This window comes from Sorex fumeus, unplaced genomic scaffold, assembly GCF_029834395.1.
Source record: "Sorex fumeus unplaced genomic scaffold, SorFum_2.1 ptg000034l, whole genome shotgun sequence".
Classification (NCBI taxonomy): Eukaryota; Metazoa; Chordata; class Mammalia; order Eulipotyphla; family Soricidae; genus Sorex; species Sorex fumeus.
Genome location: NW_026606091.1, coordinates 7654390 through 7677329, shown reverse-complemented (window position 1 = coordinate 7677329; position 22940 = coordinate 7654390).

Below are 22940 nucleotides of genomic sequence, written 5' to 3'. Positions count from 1 at the left end.
CACAAATCTTGGAAGCGAGCAGCTTGCTGCAGAGATGCCTTCAGACTTTGCAATGACCAACTTTTGCTGGGCCACTCCAGACAGGGGCGGGTGCTGTCCCTCTGCCAGCCCCCTAGGAATCCCTGAGGCCACCATCTTTTAGAACTCAACAAAAGCTCCAGTGGCAGTGGCAGTAGTGGGAATAGCCAGGCCTCACAGGATAGTGGAGGAGCCGGCCATTCTCCTTCCCCCCCGCCCCAATGGGACTCTGAGATGACACCCACAAATGGCCACCGGCTACTTAAGCTCTCACACGGCCATGATCCAGAGAAACACACATGGATCTTGGAATAGAGCAGCTCCTTTCAGAGATCTCTCCAGCCCTAATTATTAAAATTTTGGAATTCCTAGAGTGCGACATTATATTCTGTCCATAACAAGCAATACAAAACAAATAGTCTAGCATTGCCTTTTCAGCAGGTTTGAGTGGTGGTGGGACTGGTGTCAAAATATCAAATGAAACCAAAGTAGAGACAGATTATTGTACAAATTGTCTGCCATATAGGCGGAGGAAGAGGTGGAATTGAGGGGAATACTGGGGATTTTTGTGGTGGAAAATGTGCATTGGTGAAGGGATGGGTGTTTGATGATTGTATGATAGAAACTCAAACATGAAAGCTTTGGAACTATATCTCACAGTGAATCAATAAAAAGGGGGATAAAAAATAGCTGGAGCAAAAAAAAAGAATAGTTTTAATAAAGTGCTTGTAAAAAAATAAACAAATAAAAATTGAAAAACTCAGTAGTCCAGAAAATAAGCAGTGAAAGACAGACTATCACGGGTCAGAGCCATAGTATAGTATGTAAGACATTTGCCTTGGATGCAGTGAACCCAGGTCAAATCCCTGGCATCCCAAGTGGTCCCCCAAGCATTTCCAGGAGTAATTCCTGCACACAGAGTCAGGAGTAAGCCTCAAGCTTCTTTGGGTGTGACACAAAAACCAAAACCAAACCAAACCAAACCAAAAAAACAGAAGAATGATAGTACATCATCATCTCTCAATTCAAAGCAACGGGATGAAGAGACGTATTGTAGAAAAGGGGGGATGATAGATGACCCTTGAGCTCAGTATTTAGAGAAAAGAAGAAAAGCAATCAAGGGGGGAGGAGGGAAGAGGGAATGGGAAGTAATGGGTGAACAGGCATCAGGGCTTCAGTTATACTGGTGATGTGGGTGGGTGATATAGCCTTATATATCCAAAACATAGACTTAACAACACTGAAAACATGAGATCTAAATTGAAACCACTGGACCTTTTCAATGTTTCTGTCAAGCTGACAGGCAGAGATGGGATGGTGGTTGGGGTAGGAAGGGAATTTGGGAACACCAGTGGAGGGAAGTTGGCACTGGTGGTGGGATTGGTGTTAAAATATTATATGCCTAAAACCCCACTGTCAATAACTTTGTGAATCACAGATCTTTAATGAAATTTAAAAACTTAATTAAAAAAAGTTTTAACTTTTCTAGAAATTATAATGGTTTCCCAAATCATGAAAAACAAATTATCAAAGACTAAATTCTTCTTTACTGAAATATACTTCCTAAAATGTATACTTCTGCGAAATCTTCAAGTGGATCAAACCACTTCTCTCTCACAGTTATTATATAATAGAAACATGAGACACTCTATAAAATTAATGATCAAGCACCTTCCATATTTGAAAGATACATAGAGGAAACCTTTAGTTTAAGCATGTCTTCAGAGACAGAGCAACATCCTCCCTACCATGTAAGTAAGTGCCAAGAATATTGCTATCCATGTTTCTCCCTTCAATCTCAGATTTCCAGTATGTTCCAAAGACCTGACCTCTAGCAACACTCTTATTTTGATCATGGCTAATCCTCAGGTCCCTCCAATTCCAATGTTTTTGACATACTTCCCTTTAGTGCTTTTACATAAAGCTTGCTACTATAAGTCACAAGAACCCTGAATATACCCTGATATCACGTAAAATATCTCATAACAGAAGTACACAAATGTGAGTGATTCAGTTTTAGCAAATATTCTATTTCAGTGATTAAAACCCAGAACCTCACATACTTGTGATTTCAAGTCACTCTTTAAGCCACTAAGTTTATGGTAATTTTTATGCACTGTAGCACTGTCCTCCTGTTGTTCATCGATTTGCTCGAGCAGACACCGGTAACATCTCACAACAAATTGTGAGACTTGTTGTTACTGTTTTTGGCATACTGAACACCTCACAGCTAGATTGCCAGGCTTTCCCGTGCAGGCGAGATACCCTCGGTAGCTTGCCAGGCTCTCTGAGAGGGGCGGAGGAATCAAACCTGCGTCGGCCATATCAGTTGCGTGCAAGGCGAATGCCTTACCCGCTGTGCTATTGCTCCTAGAAAATGAATAAAGGATAATCATGAATTATTAAAATGTATATTAAACTCATGTTTAAAAATAAAAATATCTCTGGTTTGAGAAGCTCAGTGCAATAGAGAAGATGAAACTCATCCTAGAAGCCACACTGTTGGACTTGCCAAAGACAGAACCTTACTCATGGCAGTTGTTCAGAGCAGAAATAGTTGGAAAGCATTTCTGGGTCACAATCCTTGAGGTACAAACAAAATCCAGGAATCAGAGGAATCTATGTATGCACCAAAGTTTACCTGAAATTATAAAAGGTGAATAAGAGCTAGAAATCAGTGGGCAACAGAACTAGCAGGGAAAGAGGAAGAGAACAATTGAAAGAGTCAGATATTAGGAGCTTCCACTTTTAATACATACACTTATAAAAGTGTGTGTGTGTATGTGTGTGTTTGGAGGAGTGAGATAAAGTGATTTTCATCACAAAATATAAGAACTTTATTTAAAAAAATTAAAACATATGACCTGCCTCCCTCTCAGAGACCCTGGCAAGCTATTGAGAGTATCCCGCCCGCAAGGCAGAGCCTGGCAAACCCCCCAAAGCATATTTGATATGCCAAACACAGTAACAATAACAGGTCTCATTACTCTGACCCTAAAAGAGCCTCCTATAAGGCATCATTAAGAAGGATGAGTAAGGAGAGGCTGCTACAATCTCAGGGCTGGGACGAATGGAGACTGGTGCCCGCTCGAGCAAATCAATGAACAATGGGATAACAGTGATACAGTGATACAGAGATGACCTTTCTAATTTTTGTGAAACACCATATTAAATAGTTGGTAATTCATTTTACAAAGAAACTGAGTTACAGAAAGCATGGTGTCAGGAGCATGCTCTCAGCAGAGTCTGATAATAATGCAAAAACAAAAATAAAAGATAGTTTAATCTATCCAATACAATAAAACCAGTAAATGTGGGTGTGCCATGTGTTTTTAATTTGGGTACTTCAATTCCTTATTCATTAAGTACAAGTTACAGAAAATACTGTGTGCTATGATCAAGAAGCAAATGGACTTTTAATGAAATAAAAGTTTAGTTAGATCTTTAAGTCTAGTTTCTTCATGTGTAGAACTAATAAACAGTACCTTCTCTAGAGTGTATTATACGTATTAAATGAGACAAACAGTTTTTTTCAACCACAAAAAACTTTGGGGACATTCTTGGGAAAATTTTTTCTCCTACGATGCAAAAGAGATGGACAGCCAATCTATCACCAATGAACTTTCAAACAAGGAGCCGGAGTTTTTGAGTCTTTTCACAGGAAATATGCCACGCGGATGCAGCAATGGAAGAAAAACAGTGTTTAAAAGTCCCTTTTTGGTTAGAAATCATGCTTGCTTGATTTTTATGTCTCTATAAAAGCACAGGGAGATATATGCCACAAATGAGGTAAGAGAAATGCAATTAGATATCACCATGGGTCTACAATTTGGACCCTGAGGAAATACTGTAAAATGTGTCAGAGCCTGTTATTCCCTCCCCAGGTAACACTCACCCGGAGGTTACCACAAATGTTTGGCTCTGTGTGCAGACAATGTATGCCCCAGGTGAGCATGGGAAGAGCCACAGAACTCCAGGTTAGAATTGTGAATACAATTGAAACATCTTGCCTCCCATTTGGAATAAGACTCGATAGAAAAATCAACAAGTATTCAAACAGTGGCTTGGCTCAGTGTGGAGAGTAACACAGGAGGGAAAGGAAAAATTCCTAACTTGTCTCTCACTTTGGGACCTGACAATTTCCTTCCATGTGATTCGAAGTAGCAGGATAGAAATTCCAGTATAAATATTGCAATATGAGACTGAAATTCTCTGCTCTTTACCAGGATGCTGTAAAATGCATGATCCACAGAAACAATAGCACTACAGGTCAATTTTTTCAGATTTGAGATGATAACCCTCAAAAGCAACTGTCCAAAGTAACCAGATCAGGTATAGATTTTTAGGAAGAAATTGTGCATAGGAGAGAGGTGTGGGGAATATGGGAGCATATTGAGATGTCAGCAAGGAACAAGGACACTTCCTATATAGATAAGGGACTCATGTGATGTGATGGATAAATATTTCCCAAATGTAACAAGAGTTTCAAGATCTAAGGAAAGAAGGAAGATATAGACCTAGCTGAAGTGGCATGGGGAGGAGAAGAATGAGTGTGGCAAATCCTCTTGGTACAACTTATTACAATCTGAAATGGCAGCAATCCATATCGATGCAAGTCTTGAGTGTTTCTTTCTTTCTTTCTTTCTTTCTTAAAAAATAAATTTATTTTTATGAAGTTGTTCATAATTTATTACATTCAATACCCTAACACCAATTCCACCACCATTGCACCTTCCCACCACCATTATTTTCAATTCTCCCAACCACCCCTCAAATCTACTCCTATAGCAGGTTCTGAACAATTCATTTTATATTGCTTTCTAAAAATGATAAAAAATTTTCCTTAGAAGAAAGTATGTGAACATTGTTCTATCATACCACAGAGTAATTAAGCCCTTGTAGAAGAGATTATTAACATGTTGTTACATGTTAAGCCTTGTGTTTTTATATTTTCTTAACCGAGATTGGTTGCCGTCTACTTTACATGCCATCAATATAGTATGCTACTCCTAGTTTACCATTGACGTAGAGTTTGAAATGTCCAGGAATTCAAAACTATTAGAATGGGGTGACACAGCTGGAGTTAACTGGATGGTGACTTTGGGTGCCACAGACTACATAGCCTGGTGCAGGATCTGGAAGCATATTTGCAACTTGCTGATCTCTTTTGAGATGAATTTATGAGTCTCTGGATCATGGCTGGTTAATGAGCTTATTAGCTGGCACCAGAGGAAGTCCATGAGTGCGATTGCCAGGCTTCCAGAAGAATAGAGAGATGGGGGAAGATAGCCCATTCCAGACTTGTGCCTGAAGATTTACCTTGAGTGTTTTTGCACAAATGTGTTTGGACACAGGTGTGCATTAAGGCTGTTAAAGTCTCATACTCTGGGAACTTACTCTTGTACTTACTCATGTGAAATCCAGGAGTGTAGAGAGCAGGAGTCAATAGATAGAAACTTTCCCCTTTCATTTCCCAAGTATTTCTCCTGATAAATTCTAGGTGGATCGAATACTAACTTCCAAAGAAGAAGAATCCTTCAGCAATGTATATTTGTATTGGTTTTTCTACTTCCATAAACCCAATTTCTTGATCTCCTAAATCACAACACCCCCATACCCATAATCTACTCACAGTCAGCTTTTATATTAAACTCTCTGAAACACTTATTTTATTCAACAATAGAGGGACAGAGTCTCACAATGAATTTTTCTCTCTAGGGGATTCAAACTGACTTCTAGGTATGAGTGGAAGGTGAGAGAGGCTCTTGAGGAATAGAGTAGACTGGTCATTGTGAGGGCAGTGACATTCACTAACTCTGGTAACTGTTTTGAATTTTCAGGGATAAATTATAGTTGAAGATTCACCAAGCATACACCATGAAACCTAGAATTCTTTGAGGCAAACATTTAAGAGACACATCTCTCCTGAAGCTGTGGGCAGAATGGTGGGGATGAAGTTCATCTGTCAATGAGGCAAAATTTCAAAGACCTAAAATATTAGTCACGACAGTTCTATTATGTCAAAGTTAGGCAGAGTGGGACCAAGAGGACTGTGAAGGGGCATCTCAGTGAACAAGTGTCAGAATTCTGAAACTCAAAGAATTCCACAGTTGGAGAGTTTAACACTGCTCTGTCACCTCTTGATAGACCAACCAGACTAAAGCTCATTAAGAAAATATATAGAGCTTTTCATCTCCAAAAGCTGAATATACATTTTTCTTCAATACACATGAAGCATTCTCCAACATAGACCACATGATGGGACACAAAACATATCTCCGCAAAGCCAAGAAGATAGAAACACATCAACAATATTCTCAGACCATGATTCACTATAAACAGAAATCACAAATAAAAATAAAGAAGAACTTCATCATAATAAGGCATATGATAAGTTAATTAAACTCAAGCACCTGGGAATTAAATAGCTTGTTGCTGAACAAGGAAGGAAAGGAAATAAAAATATTCATAGAAACAAATGAAAATGAGGACATAACCTACCAGAACTTGTGAGACATAGAAAAAGTGGTGTTAATAAGAAAGTTCACAGCTAGGCAAGCATTCATCAGGAAAAGGGCCCACAAAAATAACTTATTGCACAAGTTATTTACCAGCATAAGGAACTCAAATCAGGCAGGAGAAGGAAATTATAAAACTTAGAGCACAAAATAATGAATTGAAGCAAAGAAAAAAGATCAATGAAACCAAGAGCTAGTTCATTGAAATAAACCATATAAAATACTAGCAAAACTCACAAAGAGAGTGATCTAATAAACCAAATCAGAAATGAAATGAGGAACATCACAACAGACACCAAAGAAATTCAAAGGATCATCGGAGATTACTTTGTGAGTCATTATGCCACAAACCAAGAGAACCTAGAAGTAATGGATAAAATGCTTGAACTCCTATAACCGCAAAAGACTGAATCAATATCATTTAGAATACCAGAACAAGGAAGAACTATATACCAGAAAAACATCACTAACAAGGAAGTTGAAATAGTAATCAAAAGTCTTCCATAAAACAGAAGCTCAACCCCAGAAGGACTCACTGGTGAGTTCTTTCAAAATCTTAAAGACAACATACTGCCAGTCCTTTTTAGGCTCTCCCAGAAAATTGAAGAAATAGAAAATCAGTCATACAGTTTCTATGAATCAAATATCAAATATCACTTTGATGTCAGAAGCAGATTGAGATACCACAAAAAAGGAGAGAATTACATTCCTAAAAGAGACCAACATCCCTAATGCAAAGATCCTCAACAAAATACTAACAAATGGATCAAACAACTCATCAAAAATATCATATACCATGATCAAGTATGGTATACATGGGATAGGATGCAAGGATGTTAACACAAGCAAGTCAAACAACTTAACACACCATATAAATAAAAGAAGAAATAAAAATTATATGATCACACCAATAGACACAGAGAAAGCATTTGACAAGATCCAACAACTATTCATGATAAAAAAAACTCTCAACAAAGTGCAAAATAAAGGAACTTTCCTCAGTAAAGTCAAAGCCATATACCACAAGCCCACAGAAAACATTATACTCATTGGGAAAAACTAAAATCCTTCCCCCAAGATCAAACAAAGTCTTCCCACTATTGCTACTTCTATTCAACATATTGTTGGAGCTACTTGTCACAGCAATAAGGTAAAGGTAAGGTAAAGGCCCTCCCGTTGATCGTCGATTTGCTCGAGCAGGCCCAGTAACGTCTCCATTGGAGACTTTGTTGTTACTGTGTCTGGCATATCGAATACTCTCGGTAGCTTGCCGGGCTCTCCGAGAGGGGCGGAGGAATCGAACTCGGGTTGGCCATGTTGGCCGCGTGTAAGGCGAATGCCCTACCCGCTGTGCTATCGCTCCAGCATCATGCTAAGTGAAATGAATTAGAAAGAGAGGGATAGACATAGAAAGACTGCATTCATCTGGGTAACATAAAGTAACAAAATAGGAGACTAAGATCCAAGAATAGCCGAGATAAGTATCATGCGGATTACTCCATAGCTTTGAGGACAACCGCACACGCTAGAGAAAAAGGCAGCAATAAGACAAAAAAAAGTTATCAAGGGCATCTAGATAGGAAACCAATAAGTTAAGCTTTAACTATTTGCAGATGACTTGATACTATATTTAGAAGATCCTAAAGACTTTACAAAAAAGCTCCTAGAAACAATTGATTTACATAGTAAGTGGTAGGCTACAAAATAACACTACAAAAATAACCAAAAGAAAACGCACAAAGAACTGTTCTTTCTTATTGCAAATAATGAAAGTGAAGAGAGAGAAATTAAAAAAATCAATTCACAATGTGCCTTGGAAAATCAAGTACCTCCAAATGATCTTAACTAAAGAGGTAAAAAATATATACAAAGAAAACTACAAACCCTACTTCAAGAAATAAAAGGTCACAAGGAAATGGAAACACTTCCACTGCTCATGTAATATGAGAATTAATATCATTAAAATAGCAATATTCCCCAAAGCTTTGTACAGGTTCTATCACTACAGGCTATCCATGACAATTTTCAAAGTAATAGATAAAGAAAAAAACTCTTGACATTCATATGGAACAATAAACTCACCCAAATAGCTAAAGTAATCCTTAGGGGAAAAAGAGAGGAGGCATACTTTCCCCAACTTCAAACTGTACTACAAAGTGGTAGGAATTAAAACATTATGATACTGGAATAGAGAGAGATCCTCACATCAATGAAATACAGTTAAATATCCTGAGACAGACCCTCAGGTATCTGATCAGTTCATCTTCAGCAAAGGAGCAGAAAATATAAAGTGGATCAAGGAAAGCCTCTTAAACAAGTGGGGCTGGGAAAACTGGTCAGCTACCTACCAAAACTTAACTCAGAACTTCTTCTAACACTACACACAAAAGTCAAATCAAAATGGATTAAACACCTTAATATCAGATCTGAATCTATAACTCATAGAAATACGCAAGCATAACTCTCCATAATATTGGAGTTAAAGGCATCTTCAAGGACGAAACACTTCTGACCAAGCAAGTGGAATTAAAGATCAAGAAATCTAACTACATTAAGAAGCTTATGCGACTCAAAGGAAATGATGATCAGGATAAAAAGACAGTACAGAAATGGTTTAAACACTATTAATAATAGTTTCTCTTGGCCTGTTCCCCCTGGTGGCCCATTGGCCGCCATCCTCCAGAGGCCACTGGACAGTCAGGTTTGGGCTCGCAGCGACTAGACATGCAGGGCCTCAGGGGATGGGGGTGGAACCAGTCCTGTCCTCCCCACCCCAACGAGAGCCCAAGTCATCGCCCACGAATGGTTTCTCTGGCTCTTGATCAAGCTGCTTAACGGCCATGATCCCAGAGACTCGGAAACAAATCTCGAGACCCAGCAGTTTTTGGCAGAAATGCGTCCAGACCACGCAGTAGGTTACTGTCACCGGGCCACCCTAGGGGGGAAAAGGTGTTGTCCCTCCACCTCTTCCCCCTGAAGGCTCCGTGGCCGTCATCCTCCAGAGGACATTGGACAGTCAGGTTTGGGCTTGCAGTGATGAGACATTTTGGGCCTCATGGGATGGGGGTGGAGCCAGTCCTGTCCTCCCCACCCCAACGAGACCCCAAGTCATCGCCCACGAACGGCCTCTCTGGCTCCTGATCAAGCTTCTTAATGGCCATGATCCCAGAGACTCAGGAGCAAATCTCAGAACCCAGCAGGTTTTGGCAGAAATCCCTCCAGATTGAAGTGTTAAAATTTTGGAATTTCAAAATCGCGTGGCCACTACTGCAGCCACACAACATCATATGTTATTCATAACCAGCAATAGAAAACAAATGGTCTACTGTTGCCTTTTCATCAGATCTGAGTGTTGGGGTAAAATCTCAAATAATAATGGTGGGTCTGGTGTCAAAATATTGAATGTGATCAAAGTAGAGAGAGAGTAATGTGGAAATCATCTGCCCCACAGGTAGGGGGAGGGTGTGGGATAGGGGTATACTGGGATTGTTGGGGGTGGAGAATGGGCACTGGTGAAGGTACTGGTGTTTCATTGTATGTCTGAGACTTAGACCCGAAAGCTTTGTAACAGCTCTCACGGTGATTTAATAAATAAAGCTATAAAAAATGAAAAAAAAAGTAAGGTGGAGTTCATGGCCAATTCAATCAGCTAATCAGTGGCTGAATAAATAGCAGTACTCTTACATAAAAAATAATAGTTTCTCATACACAAAATTCCAACACCACACCTTTCAGCAGAGTACCCAGCTCAGTTTTCACATTTAGAAAACAACATAATTCATTGATTACTGGTTGCCTAAAGATAGGATTAGAAGCAGGTATTGACTACAAATAGGCAAGTAATTTCTTGAGGGTATGGAAAATGTTCAAAGAATGAGTATAAGTTCTGACACACAGTTACATACTTTTGCTAAGCACCATTAACTTCCATATCTCAAATAAGTACGTTCCATTATACGTAAATAACAGCCCACTAAAGTGCACTGGAAGTTACTACTCAACAACAGCTGGGAAGATCAGAAAGCTGGAGTGCATGCCTTGCAGATGCAGAACCCCATCTTGTACCCCTAGCATCATAGAGTTTCCTAAGCTCTGTCAAATGGATCTCTGGTGGTCCACATAATTGCCAGGGAAGCCACCCCAAATAAAATTAAGTGGTACTTCAGAACATTATTTGCGTGTTATAATTTTCTCTGTAGAGCTCAATTCTTAACAGTTGCTGTCCAAAATAAAATACTTTGACGGTGAATAATTTTAGTGTGATCAAATTTTAGCTTTCAAAATGCTTGAATCACATAGTTGTCAATATTCCTATACTACGAACATGTGTCCAGTCACTTATCTTAATAGAGTAACCATGCTGCATGGTTCATGATAATGCTTTTGGTTAGGAAAGTAGGAGGAACTCAGCTCTCTTCCTGAAGATCACCAATTATTTCACTGGGCCTCAATTTGACACTTGTAACAAATAACCAGCTGACTAAAGGAGTAATAACTTAAGCAAACATGCCACTAGAATAAAACAGGTTTGTTACACATGGGGATTAATAAACCATTATGGGATATATATGTATATATATATGTATATGTATATGTGTATATACATAAAATGCATACACACATATATGTTTTTATCTGAAATATTTTTGTCCAGCAGAGGGCAATCTAGGTACCATAAAATACTTGTAAGGGGTTAAAAAAGCATCAGATTTGATGATTATATTAAATCAACTATTCACAGTTCCTCAGACTCGTGAACCATTTTCCTCCTTTGTTTTTTTGCTTTTCTCCTCCTCTATCTCCTACATAATCCAAATCCCTGCATGTTTCTAAAAAGACAAACCATGGCAAATGAAGAGTTTGCTGTTACTGTCCATACACTGCATTCTGCAATACTTTTGATTGTCCTCAGGGAAGAGAGAGCTGGCCCTTGCATTACAATGAGAGAGGAAGCAGGTTTCTCATTTCCCTGCCTTAGCGGCTAACTGTACACTCTGTGACATTCATGAAGCTAGGTAAGAAGTTCCATGTCTGAACTGCCTGCATAAACATTCTTTTTTTTTCCTATAGTACAATAATTTTAAAAGTGGTTAATTTGTATGCAATGTGTATTTCTGTGGATTACCACAGTAATAAATATTACATAGGGTTGAATTAGAAAGTTAAAAGACACTGAACAATAACAGCATTGGATTCTTTTCTTTCAAAGATTGTTTAGCCTAGGGACTGGAGTGATAGCACAGCGGGTAGGGCATTTGCCTTGCACGCAGCCGACCCGGGTTCGATTCCCAACATCCCATCTGGTCCCCTGAGCACCGCCAGGAATAATTCCTGAGTGAGCCAGGAATAACCCCAGTGCATAGCCGGGTGTGACCCAAAAAGGAAAAAAATCTCTAGAATAATCTGGTGTCTTACTTTAGTTAATTTACCAATTTAACCAACTCTAAACACAAAACCATTATTCTCACCTGCATGTTCTAAGTAAATTATTGTTGCCATCCCTTTAACAATATCACAATAGGTCATTTTTAAAATCTGAAGTGTTTCTGTTTCTGCCTTCGCACTTGCATTGTCTAGCACACAGCCCCAGCCACCATCTAAAATTCCTGATGAGTCAGTCATAAAATTACGCATCTTCATTCATGCTGTAAGACTCTAATATGAAACTGCACTCAAAGGGCTAATGGCCCTGTAGTGTATGCACATGCATATTACCACTTTCCAAAAGATGTTGTAGTGGAATATTAAAGTTAGATCTAAAGATGGAAGCTTAACAGGAGATGGAGGGTGGGGAAGAGATAAAACAGAAGGTGGAATACTTGCCTTGTATGAGGCTGACCATGGTTTAAGTCCCCCAAACCACATATGTTTCCCCAAGCACCACCAGTGTCACTTCTGAGCACCACCCGCTGTGGCCCAACAACCACCCCTAATAATTTTTAAAAAATAATAAAATTGGAAGCTGCTTCTCTTGTTAGTATATGCTAAAGAACAAACATCTACCAGCAAACCTGTTACTGCCATTGTAGCATGCAGATTAACATTAAAATGTCATTTGTCAGAACATTATAAAGTTTCCAAAGAACTCAATTTTGTACCTCAAAGACAGGGGCTGGAGCGATAGCACAGAGGGTAGGGCATTTTCCTTGCATGCAGCCAACCTGGGTTCGATTCCTCTACCCCTCTCAGAGAGGCCAGCAAGCTACTGAGATATGGTTAAGCCTGCACGGTAAATCCTGGCAAGCTCCCCATAACATATTCGATATGCCAAAAACAGTAACAATAAGTCTCGCAATTTGTTGTGAGACGTTACTGGTGCCTGCTCAAGTGAATCCATGAACAATGGGAGAACTGTGCTACAGTGCTACCTCAAAGACAATGGCCACCTTTAAATCTGATTCCAACAGCTGTGCTATTCGCCACAGCATTCATAGTCTATTTTACTTGAAATGGTTACCAGGATAAGTCAAGATACCTGGAAAGCATGCACATTCTACTCTCCTTTGGAGGTGGTGGAATTCCCAAGCAGTGTTCAAGGGAACTGGGGACCACTCCTAGTAATAATCAGCCAGCGGGGGCTGGACAGTTCATAGCTTGATCTAGAAATATTGATTGTTGGGCCCAGCAAGGCACCTTGATAGTGCTGGAGACAGGTATGCAGTATCAAAGTTTGAAATGCAGGGCTCCCTGCATGCAAGGCATGTGTTCCAGCCCACTATCTTCCTGGTCCTAGGTTCTACTCTTGACAAATAAATCAGAATCTCTCATGCTATGACCCAGGGATTTTCATTTTAGAGTGCACTCCTCATGGCTAGGATATGAAGTATGTGAGCGACAGATCTAAAGAAGAAAATCAGATCTGAGAGTAGCCCTACTGGTGTCTCTGATTGCGTCAAAGGAAATTCTAAGCCAACACAGACTCACACCTATCAGCTTGAGTCTTCCTTGTGAGCTATTCATCTACCAGCAGATTTGTGAAAATCCCTGGGATGCTATGGATTTGCAACATTACTTTGGGGGGGGTGGAAATGTGTTTGTCAAATGTTACTTAATAAACATGAATGTCTTATAAAAATCAAAACAAAAATAGAAAATAAAAAGTCAGCAATCAGCTAGATGCTTATTTTAAAACACTAAATAATCTATGCTTCCCCAACTTGTCTAAATCTAAAAATAGCTTGATAGCCTGCTAAAATAACTAACCCAGCCTCTCTGATATGTCTAAGTTGTCACCATAGCACAACTGAAGTGTGGCTTCTCAGTTCCAAACAATGAAAAAAATCCCAGATTTCCCTAAGATGTCATTCTTCACAGAATGTTCTATTCAGATATACACACAAATATTTAGTTTTGGGGAAAGGAGCTGACTATTATATACTTGTTTTGTCATTTTCAGTTTTAAAGCTAAAGGCCGGGTCTACCTAAACAGCAGCAAGCAGCTATTCCTAATCAATTTACCAGAGAGTGGTCCAAGGATCAGGAAATACATTTATACAGTTATTAGGAATGAAAATTCTCAGGTTTCATTTCAAAGCTAATGAATTATAATAACCCAGGTATTCGCTTTAAGAAGTTCTGGATGCTTGCATTTTTCTCAATTGTTTTTATTTCTTGAAGTAAACACCGTCAAGTGGAGCTTCTGGATCATGATAGTTCTACTTTTAATTTTTTGAAAACCATTTAAATACTATTTTCCAGAGTGGCTTCCATTCCTACCAACAGTACAAAGGGGTTCCTTTTCCTCCACATCTTTGCCTTTTGGACACATTTTTAACACATTTCTAGTCTTTTTGGTGTCAGGTGAGAATTGGCATCATTCTGGGTTTTCTTTGCATTTTTCTGATGAATGTTGTCATGGTGAGCATCTTTCCATATTTATTGGTTATTCTTAAGAACTTTTTGTAAAAATGTCTACTTACTTTTGTGAGATGGGCATTGTATAACAACACCATACCAATAGAGGCTTTTTTTTCTTGAGTATCAAACATTGCAAGTTTTAGCAATTTTATAAATTTAGAATTTTATTTTAGTTTATACTTTATGATTGCTGGCGCAATAGCACGCAGGTAGGGCGTTTGCCTGGCGTGCGGCCAACCCTGGCTGACCTGTGTTCGATTTCTCCATCCCTCTTGGAGAGCCCGGCAAGCTACCGAGAGTATCCTACCCATATGGCAGAGCCTGGCAAGCTCTCCATGGCATATTTGAGATGCCAAAAAACAGTAACAACAAGTCTCACAATGGAGATGATGTTAGTGGTGCCCACTTGAGCAAATGGATGAACAAGGGGAGGGCAGTGGTATAGTGCTATACTTAAAAAAGTAACTAGAAAAATCTGAGGCAAAAACTTGATTAATTGCAAAGTTTCAAAAATCTGAGCTGACAGATATTATGTAAAACCAACAATTATATAAGGATGAAGAGGAGGTGAGAGATAATGGGTACTTCACCATTTGCTGGATATTTACTTGGTTTTAGATTATTAATGAACAACCTCTTAGAGGTCTATGTGGAAATGTACTTTTTGAAACCTCAACAGCACATTCAATAGTGCAGTGAAGTGCTACATCCCTAGCTCTAGAAAACATACCCGAGGCTCAAATTTGTCCTTCTTACTTGGCAGTTTTAAATTGAATATTTGCTTTATGATTATCTTAGAATCCAATTTCTATGGACAGTGAGGGTGCTATGCAGACTGTGTGTTAATCTCATCAGCAATACTTAGAAATATTTCTAAGTATGTGAACTATGGGCTGGAGAGATAACACAGCGGGTAGGGCATTTGCCTTGCACACGGCCTACCCAGGTTAGATTCCTCCTTCCCTCTAGAAGAGCCTGACAAGCTACCGAGAGTATCCTGCCCCCCCCCCCCCCCCCAGCAGAGCCTTGCAATGTCCCCGTGGCTTATTCGATATGCCAAAAAAAGTAACAAGAAGTCTCACAATGGAGACATTACTGGTGCCCACTAGAGCAAATCAAAGAACGGAAGGACAGCGCTATACAGTGCTATGTGAACTATACATGATCCCATAACAAGCCCACCATACTTTATTGGCTCATGAATCTGCAGTCAATGACTTACACTGGGCACAATACAATGTTTCTCTTGTTCGCTGGGGTTCCATGTAATTGCAATCCACTGAAGCTGTGTAGGATGGTGGACTCTCACATGCCTCCAGTTGGCTAGGTCAGCGGACCTCTGCACTGTGGTCTCGCACCTCCACAAGGCTGACCTAGGCTTGTTCACATGGTGATTGCAGAATTCCAAGACAAGGCATGAAAGTACCCAAGGATTTGGGGCTTAAGTAAGATTAAAGGATTAAAATGCAGATTTTTACATTCTACAAATTAGAAGTACATCTAGCTGACACACTTTTAGTTTAAGGTGTATGTGCATTAATCTTGTTTGTAGTATAAACTAAGAATATATACTATAGCTATGTATTTGCATTGAATAAATATTTAAACATCAATTATTAATTTATAGATTCTGGGACTAGTGTCTTAGACTTGTTAATTTGATCATAATTTCAAATTTTAAAAACTGATTAAAATTATAATTAAAAATTAAAATATTGATATTTTATATCAAATTGACATCAATATGGAGTATTTCTAAGTTGAAAAGCAATGGGAAAAATAAAAGGTTTAATGGATTTGCACTTTTAAAAATACAGAGCAAAAATCATTTTATATCTACTGCTTACTTTTTATTTAATTTTTAGGCATTGAGTTTATATTAATATATAGCTTTACTCTTCATATTAACCTGTTGTTGAAGGTATGATTTGTAAATAATTTTACCCATTCAGTAGCCAGAGTTTTTTCCCCCATGCAGAATCTCTTTGGTTTTATTTACATCCATTTGTTTATTTCTGCCTTTGCTTCTCATCTTTGAAGAGTCATAGTCCAAAAAAACCCTCATTGAGACTAATATCAAAGAGTTGATTACCTATATTTTCTTTTACAGTTTTTTGTGGATTTGGGTTTTGTAGTACATTCTAATTTTTAACAAAATTTTCTGGGTGATTCTGATACATGTTTTAGAAGCCCTACAGATTGGTTCCTAAACCTTCTGGATGGAAAATTAGTGGATGGGAAATAAGTTTTCCCAGACTCTTCTATAGGCAATTCTGAAAAGTGTGAATGAAAACATGGATATTCAATTTATTTAAGTACCCCAGGTAGTGCTTATCGTCACCTAAATTTGAGAGATTTAAGGAGCTCCTTGAATTATCCCCAGGAGAACTAATAGAGACAGACAATTTGGAAGTCATTTATTTGAGACTTTTGAAAATACAAATCCTCTGGCATTTTTCCAAGATCTAGTCAATCTCTGCTTCTAGGGAAGGTGACAGAGCAATGAGTACTTTGACTGCAGCAGGAGCATACCTGCAGTAAATGAATTAAATGAAAAAGGAGGAATTTTTCAGAGGGATGGATTTGAATCTTCTGATGCTGAGTTTTAGTGCTACAATTCAGAGACCCACCAAAGGCCTTGAACCAACAGGACACAGATCTGTACTTTTTAGCGTGGGCAAGAAAACCTGACGGAGTTGGGATGGCAAAGAGACCACTAAGTCAATGATGGTTGGAGGGATTGCTGGGGATGGGAGATGTGTGCTGAAAGTAGACTAAGAACCAAACATGACGGTCTCTCAGTAACTGTTTTGCAAACCATGATGCCCAAAACTACAGATAAAGAAGAAAATTGTCTGCCTCAGAGGCAGGAAGTGGGATAGGGTGGAGGTGGTGGGAGGGATACTGTGGACATTGGTAGTGGAAAATGTGCACTGGTGGAGGGATGGGTGTTTTGGCCATTGTATGACTGAAACTAAATCATGAAAGCTTTGTATCTCACAGTAATTCAATAAAAAAGTAAAAGCAAAAAAAAAAAAAAAGCTAACCTGCCAGACACCACTTGAAACCGGGAGTGCTTTCTCCTGCGCACAGCAGCCACAGTCATTTGGTGTTAAGACATAAATAAATGCGATATTTCTTAAAGATTTTAATGGAAATTCAAAACATTCACAGGGAAAGGAAGAATAAGAAATGCTTGTGTGTAAAACTTCTCACTTTACCTTTGGCTTCATGAACTTCTACCATCTGAAATTCCACAATCATTTATAAGAATTTAGTCTTATTTGAGTATTAAGAAGTCCACTATTTCTTGTCTTGCTAAAAAATGTCATAAAGTTAGTAAATTATTTTTTAAAGCTCTAATTACCACAACACATGAGATATTATAGGGGGTAAACAATCAACCCATTCACCAAGTTTTCTTTTTTCCTAATGTATCAATCCCAAAGAGTATTTAAGACTGAAATCCTTCCTTTTCCATTAAAATCACACATATTGAGCTTAAAAAAGTACTTAAAAGGGCATAATAAATGATAGTTCTCATTTCTTCCTTTTTCAACTGCAAAAAATCATTTTATAAATGTTTTGAGTGCTGATTCCCATATGAGAAAAGAAAGAAAATTTAAACAGTTTTAAGTATAAGTCAATGTTTATTGCTTAAAGACCATTAAAAGATTATAATCTGCAATGATTCTATCAGATAAAGGAATCTATATTTTGCCTGTCTAGAGTGTGAGAAAAGAAACATTCCAGATTGAGTGCTGATATGCAGCAGTTTTTAGATGGCACACATCAGTAAATACGATATTCTAAATTCTGACATTTTATAGATCAGTGAGGAAAAAAATGAAAAACCGTGTTTAGAGAGGGCTTCACATATTTTGCATTTCTATTTTTTAAATTTTATTATTTTTTCTTCTTAAATTTACTTATTGAATCACTGTGGGAAAAGTTACTAAGTTTCAGGTTTAAGTCTCGGTCATACAATGATCAAACACCTTTCCCTTCACAGTACTCATTTTTCACCACCAAGAACTCCAGCATACCCCCCTCCCACCCCTCCCAATGCCTGTGAGGTAGATGATTTCTACTTAACTCTTCTCTATATTGATTACATTCATTATTTAGATGAAAGATGCACCATTACTGTTTAGAAATACCCCCCCCCCAACATTCAGAATTGCTGAAAATGCATTGTGAAATACTTTGTTTTCTATAGCTGGTTATGAGAATCATATAATGTCACGCGGCCACGATTTTGGATCTCTGCAAAGAGCCAGATAATTACGAGATTGGTTTCTGTGTGTCTGGTGTTATGGTCGTTCCGGAGAGCCACTTGTGGGGAGGCAACTCATGACCTGGGTAGGGCGTGAAGGACGAGCTGGTACTGTCCCCCTTCCCATGAAACTGCAGTTGCTCCTTCACCGCTGGTTCATACCTGGCTTTCCAAAAAGCTCTGAGGTAGCGGCCACCTTGCTGGCAGGGGGGAAAAAGGCAGAGGGGAGCAACACCCTTTCCCTCCTGGGGAGGCATGGTGCTGTAGTTTAACGCATTGTCCATTCACTTTTCTGTCACAAGCTGCCGGGTTCTGGATTAATTCCTTTTGCCTCTGGAGCCATGGCTGTGCCGGAGAGCCGCCTGTGGGGGGCAACTCGTGACCTCCAGATGGTGTGAAGGATGAGCCGGTACTGCTCCCCTTCCCATGAGACTGAAGTTGCCCCATCACCGCTGGCTCATACCTGGCTTTCCAATGAGCTCTGAGGTGGCGGCCACCTTGTGTGCAGTCCAGATGCATTTCTGCCAAAAGCCACTGGGTTTCGAGATTTGTTCCTGAGTCTCCGAGATCATGGCCATTAATGAGCTTGATCAGGAGCCAGTGATGCCATTTTTAGGCGGCGACTCAGGGTCTCGTTGGGACAGGGAGAAAAGGTTCAGCTCCATCCCCATGTGTCTCGTCACTGCAGGCCCAAACCTGACTGTCCAGTGGCCTCTGGAGGACGGTGGTCACCAGGCCTCCAGGGGGAACAGGCCAAGGCATGAAACCTATTCCCACCTGGAGTGGCCCAGTGCCAGTAACCTACTGAAGTAACAGGACGCATTTCTGCCTAAAGTCTGGGTTCCGAGATTCATTTCTGAATCTCTGGGATCATGGCCATTAAGCAGTTCAATCAGGAACCAGAGAGGCCATGCCTCCAATTATATAGCTGAACTGGAGGTGGTTTGTGGGTGTGTCTCCTGCATACCTAACTTTTGGCCATTTACTTTATTGGCAAACTTTGCCCCAAGTTTTTGGGTTCTGGCCAAAGGCACAACAGCAACTTTGGGGTATCTGAAAGTCTGACGTTGCCATCAGGCTGCTGATGCACTCACCTCACAGTTACATATTGACCTGCTGGCAGCACCATACCCCTATTGTGAATTTTTTGAAATTCAAACTTTATTCTTCACCCAACTGCTACTGACAATACTGTTATTTCTTACCTGAAAGGAACTCCCAAAATCTTGGTACATGTGGGTGAGTATCAGCACTTAATCACATAAGGTAGTACCCAAAAGTTGAGAGTTTACTTTGAAGAGAGTAGCATTGAGATACTGCTCTCCATTTCTTTGTCTTCAAAACTGAAGGCATGCTCCACTGCTGTCAAGAGTCACAGGTCTTGTCTCAGTAGAAGACTGCCATAACCTTGTAATTTAGTGACATTTAAAGCTTGACATTTTTCTTTTTTATTGAATCACAGTGAGATACAGTTACAAAGCATTCATGTTTGAGTTTCAGTCATACAATGATGGAACACCCATCCCTCCAACACTGTACTTTTTCCACCACCAATGTCCCCAGTATCCTCCCCTAACCCCCAGCCTACCCTTCTCAAAGCCTGACCTTTAAGTGGTAACTATTCAGTGGATTCTTTTGTTAGAACTGCTCTTTGGTTTTGGGACAATACCTTGCACTACTTAGGGGTTATTCCTGGCACTGTGCTCAGGAATTATTCCTGGTGGGGTTCAGGGATCAAATAGGGTCCTGGGGATCAGAACCCAGGCTGGCTAAGTGCCTAACTTGCTGTATTAGTTCTCTGTCCCCCAATTTACTGGACTCTTTAAAAAGTGGCTTTGTTTTTATTCTTGATAGATCTTTTAATATGGAAGTCATTCAGGTCTCAACTGCTGGGCCAAGAAATTGTTAATCTCATCACCCCTCTCCACAGCCCATAACTCCTCCACCATGACCCAAAGCTCCACATAGAGACCTCAATGCTGGCTCTTTCTTCAGCATTAAGTCCTTTCTGTATCAGCACCATCCAAAAGGAATGAAAAGCAGTCTGTATTTCTTAATCAGAAAAAGGATTAAAAAATATGAGGCTTAAAAATGCTCACATGGATCTATCTAGGACATTAGATGCTATCTTAGAAATAGAGCCTTGGAATAGCCTTCATTTCCTTCTTGCTAAGACTATGTAAAATAGGATGTGACACAATCTGGGATGTAGGTTACATACTATACACAGAGAAATTTTAATTTTTGGCAAAGTCATTTTTACTGCCTACCTATTTTTAGGAAAGAAACCAAGAAAAGAATTATTTTTCACAATTTTTTTCTTTCACACCTGACAAACCTATTAGACAAACAACAAGAGACAAAGCCTCCTGAACTTCTTCTCAATTTAGTTCAGCTTAATTTTAGTTACATTTCTGTTTCCCTTTTAAAAAGATCATTCTGTGATTAGAATTTCTTTTTTAATTTTCTGCCCAGGAAGCCCCTAGTCTGCTCAAAGATGCTTCTCAGGGGAAATGCTGTGGGCCCTGAGCTCCAGGAGTTTGGGTTAAGCATGTGGGGCACCCTGTCTTGATTGCTGATGTCTGGTTTCAGTATGTTATGGATGAATGCGAATGAATTTAACACAGTGGCTCAAACAGACCAGATGAATTATATTTCTTTTTTTTAATTTTTAAAATTTTATGAAGTAGTTCACAATATTTCATTACATTTAATATTCAAACACCAACACCACCACCATTTCACCTTCCCACCATCATATTTCAGATGTTTCCATCTAGAACCCCAACCCCGGCCTGAAAGCAGAACCCAAAATAATACATTTTGTATTGTTTGTTATGAAAAACCACTGAGTGATAGCACAGTGGTAGGGCATTTGCCTTGTGCGCAGCCAGCCCGGCCGAGCCGGGTTCAATTCTTCCGCCCCTCTGGGAGAGCCTGGCAAGCTACCAAGAGTATCTATCTCGCCCACACAGCAAAGCCTGGCAAGCTACCCGTGATGTATTCAATATGCCAAACACAGTAACAAGTCTCAAAATGGAGACATTACTGGGCCTGCTCGAGCAAATCAATGAACAACGGGAGGACAGTGCTACAGTGCTACAGAGAAGAGTGTGAAGATTTTGTTTTACCCAGGGGCCATTAAGCCCTTCTATAAGAGATCACTAACATGTTGTTAAAGGTTGAGCCTTGCGTGCGTGTAGCTGTGCTTATATCTGTGCAATATATATATTATATATATATATATATCTTTGGGTGTGGTCTATTTCCTATCTTGCCTGTCCCAAGAATGAGAATGACTAAGGTCACAATAGGTGACACTGGCTGTGCTGTAGCTTCTCCATGGGACTGATCACAATGGCTGAACCTCTCCCTGGCCTCTGCCCATGGGCAACTGGGCTTCTCTGCCATTGGTTGCTGACTGTTCTTGTGATTACGATTTAAACAAGTGCTTGAGGTGAGTTCACTGCTCCAAGGTGGTCCAGAGATTCGCCTGCTGCTTTGCAGATCTGAAGTTTTGTAAAAAGGTATTTATTATATTTCATTAGAAGAGACGCAGACAGTTCTGAATTTGGCAAGTATATTCTTGTTTTCCAAAAGATGCATCTTCCGGAAAACTGTGGTATGATACTTTGCTTTCATTTGACATTAACTTATAATAAAATAACTTTCTTTTAGAAGTTCCAAAAGTTGATCTTGCCTGCTTCCTTCTTTTCAGAGAGAAAAAAAATCACTCAGTACTTTCCTCCCTCACTGGAATATTTCTACTTTAAGCCAGGTAAAGGTAAAGGCCCTCCCATTGTTCGTCTATTAGCTCGAGTGGGCCCAGTAACGTCTCCATTGGAGACTGTTGTTACTGTGTTTGGCATATCGAATACGTCACGGGGAGCTTGCCAGGCTCTGCCATGCAGGCGAGACCAAGGCCTCTTAAACTTTTACCACTCATTACCCCTTTACGGGCAGGAGTGATAGAACAGTGGGTAGGGCGTTCGCCTTGCACACAGTCGACCTGGGTTCGATTCCTCTGCCCCTCTTGGAGAGACTGGCTAGCTACCGAGAGTATCTCGCCTGCACAGCAAAGCCTGGCAAGCTACCCATGACATATTTGATATGACAAAAGCAGTAAAAACAAGTCTCATAATTTGTGTGAGACGTTACTAATACCTGCTCAAGCAAATCGATGAACAACAGGAGGACAATGCTACAGTGTAGTGCTACCCCTAAGAAGATTTTACATGAACCAGGGTACATAAAATAGGTGTACTAACCAA